Here is a 9534-nt window from a genome sequence, read left to right as displayed (position 1 = left end):
AGGGGGGGCGCGGGTTCGATCCCTGGTCGGGGAACTAAGATCCTGCATGCCATGCGGAGCAGGCCAAAAAAATAAATAAATAAATAGGTTTTCAAATACCTAAAGTTCATTATTTCTGTTTATTGGAAATGGAAAAGAAAATACTAAAACCTCATTTTGAAATATCACTAAGGTTTTATTAATTGCAAGAAGTACAATACTAGGCTAAGGCAAGAGTATACATTAACATCATTTGATCTTCAGTATCAAAATTAATGATACAACATTTATATCAATGTTTAACAAGTGACGGTACATTTTTCTGCACATGCAAGTTTTAAATGGAACAGAAGATGATACTTCATAAATACAGGAAGACAGACCTGGAATTTTTGAACTAATTATTAGGAGATGAAAAGAAGTGGTTCAAGCATATTTTGTTTTCTCAACAAATTGAATATTTTTCTTAAAACTTCTTTTCCTCTGATCAATAAACACTCCCGTGGTACAAACATGTACTTGTCTTTCTTTATCTCTTGAAACAGGTACTTGGTTTTGCCCTTGACCTTTAAAGTGGAGCAAAGCTTTGTTAAACAAAGCAAAATCCCGGTAATATTCATACTTGTTAAAATAGCGCTGAAACTTGCACAGTAAACATAAAGCAATGTGTATGACATTTTGTTTCCTTTTTATGATAAAACAAATCTCTTTTGTTTCTTCATTCAATGTTGGTGTAAACCAATGACTTAAAGTACATATGTGACTTGCAAATATAAATGCATAAAATGAAAATATAAATGATCCACCAATTTCCTCTGATTTTGAAAAGTTCAGTAAATAGACAAAAACAAAACAAATGGACAATCAAAATAGATTGACTATCTGAAAAAGATAATTTGTACTTTAAAAGGGTTAACTTTTGGGAATTCCCTGGTGGCACAGTGGTCAGGACTCTGTGCTTTCATTGCTGTGAGCCCGGGTTCGATCCCTGTTTGAGGAGCTAAGATCCCGCAAGCCTCCCTGTGTGGCCACAAAAGATAAATAAATTAAAAAAAATAAAAGCGATAACTTTTCAGAAACACTACCTGCTTTAACAGAAAGACTAACCAAAGTATTTTGTTACATCACAAGACATTTAAAATTAAAGCATTGCAATAATAAACGTTTTAAAATAAGTATACCAAAAATCAACTTAACACTCATTTTTCAGAGAAATAAAGACAGCTGTGGGAGTTAATAGTATGCACCAGATACTAGGTAGGTTTAAACTTCAGAGCATAGATGACTCAATGCGTAAATGAGATATGAAAGATAAAGGAAAGAGTATCTTTGAGACCCAGAAAACTAACTTACCCTCAGTGGATCTCAAAATCAGGAGCTCAGAAGAATCTCTGCCTTGACAAATATATTCTTCTCATACAAATCACATATGTATATTTTAAGAAGGGTTAAAATTTTATTCTTTCCCTAGGTTTTTTTTTTTTTTTTTATGATTTGATTTTTTAGAGCAGTTGTAGGTTCACAGCAAAGTTGAGAGGAAAGTAAGAGATTTCCCATGTATCCCCTGGCCCCACTCATGCATGGCCTCCCTTATTATTAACATCCCCCATTAGAGTGGTACATTTGTTAGAGTTGAAAACCTACATTAACACGTCTTAATCACCCAAAGTACATCATTTACATTAGGGTTCACTCTTGGTGTTATGTATTCTGTAAGTCTGAATAAATGTATATAGACATATATCCATCATTATGGAATCATACAGATGATAATGAAAAACCCTTTGCTCTGCCTAATTATTCCACCCCAACCCCCAAATCTCTGGCAACCTCTGGTCTTTTTTACTGTCTCCATAGTTTTACCTTTTCCAGAATGTCATATAGTTGGATTCATACAGTACATAGCCTTTACAGATTGCCTTCTTTCACCTAGTAAAATGTATTTAAGGTTCCTCCATGTCTTTTCATGGCTTGATAACTCATTTCTTTTTTGCACTGAATAATATTTCATTATCTGGATGCACCACAGTTTATGTATTAATTCACAAAGCTGATGTACAAAGCTGTCAAAAACATCCATATCTAGGGGCTTCCCTGGTGGTCCAGTGGTTAAGACTCTGTGCTTCCACTGCAGGGGGTGTGGGTTCAATCCCTGGTTGGGGATATCAAGGTGTGACCAAAAAAAAAAAAATCTGTGTCCAGATTTTTGTGTGGACATAAGTTTTCAACTCCTTTGGGTAAATACTAAGGAGCACAATTTCTGGCGTGTATGGAAAGAGTATGTTTAATTTTGTAAGAAATCACCAAACTATTCCAAAGTGACTGTTCAATTTTCTTGCACCAGAAATAAGTTATTTTATTTTATTTCTTTGAAGTATAGTTGACTTACAATGTGTTATTTTCAGGTATTAAATGACAATTCTTATTGCTTCACATCTTCGTCAACATTTGGTGTTGTCAGTGTTCCAGATTTTGCTCGTTTTTGTTGATGTGCAGTACCATCTCGTTGTTTGAATTTGTATTTCCTTAATGACGTATGATGGGGAAATCTTTTTATATGCTGTTTTATGCCATCTGTACATCTTCTTTGGTGAAGTGTCTATTAAAGTCTTTGGCCCATTTTTTTAATTGTTGCTGAGTTTAGAAGTTCTTTGTATATTTTGGATAACAGTCCTTTTTCAAATGTGTCTTTTGCAAATATTTCTCCCAGTCTGTGGCTTGTCCTTCTCATTCTCTTCACATTGTTTTTCTCAGAGCAGTTTTTAAATTTTAATGAAATCTAGCTTAGCAGTTATTTCTTTCATGGATCATGACTTTGGTGTTGTATCTAAAAAGTCATTGCCATACTCAAGGTCATCCAGGTTTTCTTCTGTGTTATCTTCTAGGTGTTTTATAGTTTGGGGTTTTACATTTAGGTCTGTGATCCATTTTGAGTTACTTTTTGTTGAGAGTGTAAGGTCTGTGTCTAGATTCATTGTTTTACACGTGGATGTCCAACTGTTCCAGTACAATTTGCTGAACAGAGTATCTTTGTTCTATTGTATTGCCTTTGCTCCTTTGTCAAATATCAGTTAACTCTATTGATGAAAGTCTATTTCTGAGCTCTCTATTCTGTTCCAATGACCTATTTGTCTATTCTTTCACAAATACCACACTGTCTTGATTACTGTAACTTTATACTAAATATTGAAATTGGGGAGTGTCAGCCCTCCAACTTTGTTGTTCTTCTTCAATATTGTATTGGCTATTTTGGGTCTTTTGCCTCTCCATATGAACTTTAGAATAAATGTGTCAATATCCACAAAATAACTTGCTGGGATTTTGACTGGGGTTGCACTGAATCTACAGATCAGGCTGGGAAGAATTGACAGTCTGACAATATTGAATCTTCCCATCCATGAACATGGAATATCTGTACATTATTTTGTTCTTCTCTGATTTTGTTCAACAGAGTTTTATAGTTTTTTTCATATAGATCTAACACTTACATTTTATTACATTTATGCCTAAGTGTTTCATTTTTGGGGGGTGCTAATGTAAAAGGTACTGTGTTGTTAATTTCAAATTCTACATGTTCATTGCTTGTATGTAGAAAAATGATTGACTTTTATATGTTAATATCCTGCAACCTTACTATAATTGCATATTTACCTGCATATATTTAATGGCAGACTTATAGCATATAAAAAGGTAATATATTAACCATAACAGACAAAAACTTAATTTTAATGAATCCTAGGTTAAAACTTACTTATATTGTGAAATGTATTTCATTATTGAAAATGGAGGATATTATTATTTCATTTGTATCATGACTATGTAATCATCTACAAAAGATATAATCAAATGAAAAAATGTTCTTTATTATTATTATTAAAATAATTCTTTTGTAATTGAATTTTCAACCAAACCAAGGAGTTTCAGAAGAGCTGTGGCATATATATGAGAGAAAAGTGTGAAGAAAAGCATATTTGAATTAGTGTCAGGAGATTTGGGTTTTAGTTGCATGCCCTGTATGCATCCACCTGTATGCCTGTGGGCAGATCACTTTATTTTTCTGTGCTTTGTGGAGTGAGGATGTATAAAAATAGACAAGATAAGATCCTTTGTTGTAGGTGCCATATGGCACTATGCTAATGATGATAATAAAGCTTACCATCACTGGAATTCCAAAACCCAGTCTACATCTGAACATGAAAAGGAAGAATTCACTTCTCCACAGGTAGTTGAGGAATCTTTGTCAAGGAGTCAGAATTTTAACTTAATCTTTAAAAATGTGGATTTTGATAACTGATTTGCAATTTTAAATATTAGTCAGTAGAATAGTATATTGTGATTATTTGAGAGCAAGGCCTTTTGTGTCACTTGAAATGAAAATGTAGAATGGTGTCATTAGTTGTCTGAATTTTTCGTTACAGGAAAATCTTTCTAATTTCATGGTTCAGACTTTCCTATAATTAATAAACAAAAGTAATTAGGGTCATCAGCTATCCTTTGGTAATTCAATTAATTCTCTTTCTGTCAAATACATTGTCTATCTGGTACTGAGCCTAAGAGACTTGAAGAAGTAGATATTGGTGTTTTAAAATTTAAAATACTTTAAATACTTTAAATTTGCCACTTTGATTAAATTCAAATACTTTTCAGTGGTTACAAAAAGTAGACGCAAGCTATTTGACTGAAACATTTTCACAGCTCCTCCCCCCCCTCGGGATTAAAGATTAATCTCTTTGGTTTCCATAGTTTCTTAATCCTCTAAAAAACGATAATAATAATGAACATATAGATCTGTTTTAAAGAATTTTACACATGCTCACTCTGATCACTCACAAATAACTTAAGATGTACGTACTGTTGTTATCCTAATTTTGCTGATAAGAAGACTGAATAGTTGAGAAACTTGCCCGAGATAAACCCAGCCAGTAAGTCAGTTAAGTGGCGGAGCCAGGATTTAAAACCATTGTCTAGGACCAAAGCCTATTTACAGCTTTACAGCTTCTCTAACGTAATGGCTGTTGGGCCTCCCTTTTGAAAAGGCCAATGTTAAGTTTTTAGAAATGCCATATTCTTTACAGATTTAAAAAAAATGCAGAACAATTAATTTAAGCAACTTAAATATAATTTAGTATGAATACTCCTAGAGTCTATGGCCATTATTTTAGTATGTATAGTTTTGCATATTGCATAGTCTATATTTTAGTCTGTCTCATTATGTACTGATCAATCAAAGGCACTTCGTTTCTTCAACCCAACTTTTTTTTTTTTTTTTTTTTAGTTCATGTAAAGTTTAATCAGTCAAGTTAATGAAAATATCAAAATTTTTGAGTTAGTGTATGGCAGAAGAAATTTAATTTTGTTGCAAATAATACAGTATTTAGTGTTTCCATTCTGGACAAGCTAAGCTGCAGAAAGAGCAGTGACATTGAATCTCAGTTCATCAGGGTCACGTTCCATAAACTTCTTGCAAACCTCTATGGCATCCTCTAATAAAGTTTCATCACTAGTTTCCCCATGTTTAATTGGAAATGGTTTCCGTCCATCTAATTCATAGAGATGCCCATCTACGTGAACTAATGCAAGCAAATGAAGATCTAGTTTTTCATCTATATTTGGTGCCTCAGTCTGACCTTCATGGGCACTGGTCTCATGAGTAACTCGAATGGCGTTGTAGTTCTCCAGGTATCTGGCTCGTTCTTCAGGGCTCATTGATGCAGACTCCTCCAGGAATTTTTTCAAGGTTGATCCAGATTCAAAGTGCATCTTGTCTTTATTGTTGGCAATAGCATGGGTTAGTCCAGTTGTTCCACAGGCATTGCTGATGGTTTGTTTCATGAAATATACTGATGGTGTAACATCTTGTCCCTGAAATTTTATTTTTTCCTCTTTTTCTGTTCTGAATACTTCATACTTTTCTGTAATAGGGAAGAGAAGCAACACTGCACACACTGGTCTTGGTACCATGCTAAGGAGTTCAGGATCCATTCCATATACATCAACAAACTGCCAGTTAGGATGTAGACCTAATTGTTTGAGAAACTGGTTGGTGACCTCGGGATTGGCCTCCAGCGGCAGCCAGCGTTGACCCTCCATGGCCACTCCACCCGGCCCCTCTCCAGCTCTCCCAACCTTCTTTTTTTAACATAGATATGGGCATACAATAATGATGACATTAAACATTAAAAGTTGAATTCTTTGATTTCATAAGTATGTTTGTAAATAAATTGTGTTTTAGAAAAAAACTTTACACTTGTATAGCAACTTTAATTCTCGGATCCTCACACAGTATCCCGTTTTATCCTAAACCCAAACATAATAAAATAAGGCAGGCATTACTGTTTGTAGTTTACAGGTGAGGAGACTGAAGTACAAAAATTAAGTGTATTGTCCAAGGTCACACAGCCAGTTAGAGGGAAGGCCAGTGAGAAACTCAATTCTCTGAATTCCCAGCCTCAGGGTCTTCATTATTCTCCTCTAAGAAACTACTGTCCATGGGACTTCCCTGGTGGCGTAGTGGTTAAGAATCTGCCTGCCAATGCAGGGGACACGGGTTCGATCCCTGGTGCAGGAAGATCCCACATGCCGCAGAGCAACTAAGGCCATGCATCATAACTACTGAGCCTGCGCTCTAGAGCCTGCGAGCCACAACTACTGAGCCTGGGTGCTGTAACTACTGAAGCCCACGTGTCTAGAGCCTGTGCTCTGCAACAAGAGGAGCCACCACAATGAGAAGCCTGCGCACCACAATGAAGAGTAGCCCCCACTCGACGCAACTATTGAAAGCCTGTGCGCAGCAGCAAAGATCCAACACAGCCAAAAATGAATGAATGAATGAATGAATAAAAAGGAAATAGGCTTAAAAAAAAGAAGAAACTACTGTCCTTGCTGAACATCTTCTGTTATTTCTTTTCTTTTCATTTTTTTAAGGCACATTTTTAGAGGAATCCTTGACAGTAGCCTTGATTAGGCTATTTTTAAAAGTTGTGGAACTAATTTAAACTGTGTTCTTAATAGTTTACATACTTATTTGTATGTATTGGGGACTGTTTTGGTGGGGAGGAGTAAGAGACACAGGGTTGTGTGCTGCATTTGAATTTCCTCATGGGCAATGAATAATAATTACCTGGTTGCCAAATTAGTGCAACCAGTTTAAATATTAAGCAGGCAGACAAGGGAAGAGAGGTGTACCCCCAACTTTGACAGGGAACTAATGACAAAAAACTTTAACCAAAGGAAAAATAGCTCTGGAGTTAGTAAAGAGGTCTTTAGTTAGAATAATTACCATTAGTAAGTGATTAGAGTAGAGCTTTCTGAAGTGGGCTGATGGACTATTTGCATCTGAGTCATCTAGGGGCATTTGTTAAACCCCTGAACTCCACCCACAATTTACTGAATCAGAATCTCTGGGCTGGGACTGTGAATTTATAACACTAACTTCAGAAGGAACCAATGAATAAAAGTAGGTTAAGACAGCAGAATATTTAGTTGTTTTCAAATACCAAAAATATCCAGTTTTTAAAATACTGTGGGGCTTCCCTGGTGGCACAGTGGTTGAGAATCTGCCTGCCAATGCAGGGGACAAGGGTTCGAGCCCTGGTCTGGGAAGATCCCACATGCCACGGAGCAACTAGGCCCGTGAGCCACAACTCCTGAGCCTGCGCGTCTGGAGCCTGTGCTCCGCAACAAGAGAGGCCGCGATAGTGAGAGGCCCGCACACCGCAATGAAGAGTGGCTCCCACTTGCCATAACTAGAGAAAGCCCTCGCACAGAAACGAAGACCCAACACAGCCAAAAATAAATAAATAATTCTTTAAAAAAAAAAAATAATAAAATAAAATAAAATACTGTGGATGGAGACACTCCCCATTTCTTAAATATGGGTAGCACATAGTGACTTTCCTCCAAAAAGTATGGTGTGAAAAAAAGATAACTTTACAGTGAGGAAACCTGACAAATACCACCTCAGCCAAGTGATCAAGGCCAGCATCAACTGTGGTTAGTGATAATATGTACTCTTGATACGAAGTGATGAGAATGGCAATTTTCCTCAATGATCATCCTCTCAAAAGCATGTTACCCTAGTCTAATTATGAGAAAAACAGCAGACAAATTCCAATAGAGGGGCACACTACAAAATATAAGATCAGTACTCTGAAAAATTGTTAAGAGTCCAAAGTCATCAAAAATAAAGTCTGAGACACTTGTCACAACCAAGAGGAAACTAGGAACTAAATGTGGTATCTTAGATAGATTCTTTTTTCTTTCATTGTGCTTTTAATTTCTTTATTTTATTTACTTATTTTTGGCTCCATTGGGTCTTTGTTGCTGCACGCGGGCTTTCTCTAGCTGTGGCGAGTGGGGGCTACTCTTTGTTGCGGTGCACGGGCTTCTCATTGCGGTGGCTTCTCTTGTTGTGGAGCAGTGGCTCTAAGTGCACGGGCTTCAGCAGTTGTGGTTCATGGGCCCTAGAGCACAGGCTCAGTAGTTGTGGCACACGGGCTTAGTTGCTCCATGGCATGTGGGATCTTCCTGGACCAGAGCTCAAACCCGTGTCCCCTGCATTGGCAGGCGGATTCCTAACCACTGCGCCACCAGGGAAGCCCTTGGATGGGTTCTTAAAACAGAGAAAGGACATTAGGTAAAAACTAAGGCAATCTGAATAAATGATGTAGGTATATTGGTTCAGTGATTGTAACAAATGTACCATATTAACGTAGGATGTTAATAATAAGGGTAACAGTGTGGAGTATATAGGAGCTCTCTACTATTTTTTCAATTTTTCTGCAAATCTAAAACTGTTGTAAAAAATAATCCATTTTTAAAGAATGCTCTGGAAACTTGCCTGGCAGTCCAGTTGTTAAGACTCTGCCCTTCCATTGCAGGGGGCACGGGTTCAATCCCTGTTCAGGGAACTAAGATCCCACATGCTGTGTGGCGTGGCCAGGAAAAATAAAAAAAGAATGCTCTGGTCTGCTAATGGTAATTGGGGAACAATTATAGTAAATGGTAGATAGAAAAAGAACAAGATTTACCTGGCACCAGTTTGTGCCATGGCTGTGCAGTTGTTGAAGGGAGGTTAGACCTGGATCAGGGGCAATCAGTGCTTGCAGACTAATGCTCAAAATGGGAAGATCCAGGAGTTGGTCAAGCACAGGGAGGTCTCTCTCCCAGAGACAAAGAGCTTTAGGCAGACTAAATCTTCCTTTTAGGGGGGAAAGAAAATGAGAGCTTCTTTAAGGCACTGTTTCTTGAACAGATTTGAGAAAGAAGAGTTGACATTGATTGAGGGCTTACTGTGTACCAAGCCCTGTTCTAAACATTTCATAGATGTTAACTCATTTCATGCTCCCATTAGCCCCATGAGGTAGGCACTGGATTAACCCCACTTTACAAACGAGAAAAAGGAAGCTGAGAGAAGTTCAGTGGTTTGTAGGACCCTCTACAAGACAGGGCAATATTTGGCTCCTGTACTGTACTGTAGCCAAGTGGGTTTTCCTAGTGAGAGTGTCCTCTCCAACTTGAGTTGAGAATGTCTTATGTTATTGAAGGTTCGTTTTC

At 37.1% G+C, this 9534-nt stretch overlaps 1 pseudogene; it reads right to left on the bottom strand.

Annotated features, from left to right (window-relative positions):
* Positions 1–5298: 5298 nt before the first annotated feature.
* Positions 5299–6089, bottom strand: LOC137755938 (ubiquitin carboxyl-terminal hydrolase isozyme L3 pseudogene; annotated as a pseudogene).
* Between the last annotated feature and the right edge of the window lie 3445 nt (positions 6090–9534).

Source organism: Eschrichtius robustus, chromosome 21 (genome assembly GCF_028021215.1).
Source record: "Eschrichtius robustus isolate mEscRob2 chromosome 21, mEscRob2.pri, whole genome shotgun sequence".
In the NCBI taxonomy this organism is placed as follows: Eukaryota; Metazoa; Chordata; class Mammalia; order Artiodactyla; family Eschrichtiidae; genus Eschrichtius; species Eschrichtius robustus.
Note: the sequence above shows the minus strand (reverse complement) of the source record. Positions and strands in the feature narration are given on the sequence as shown.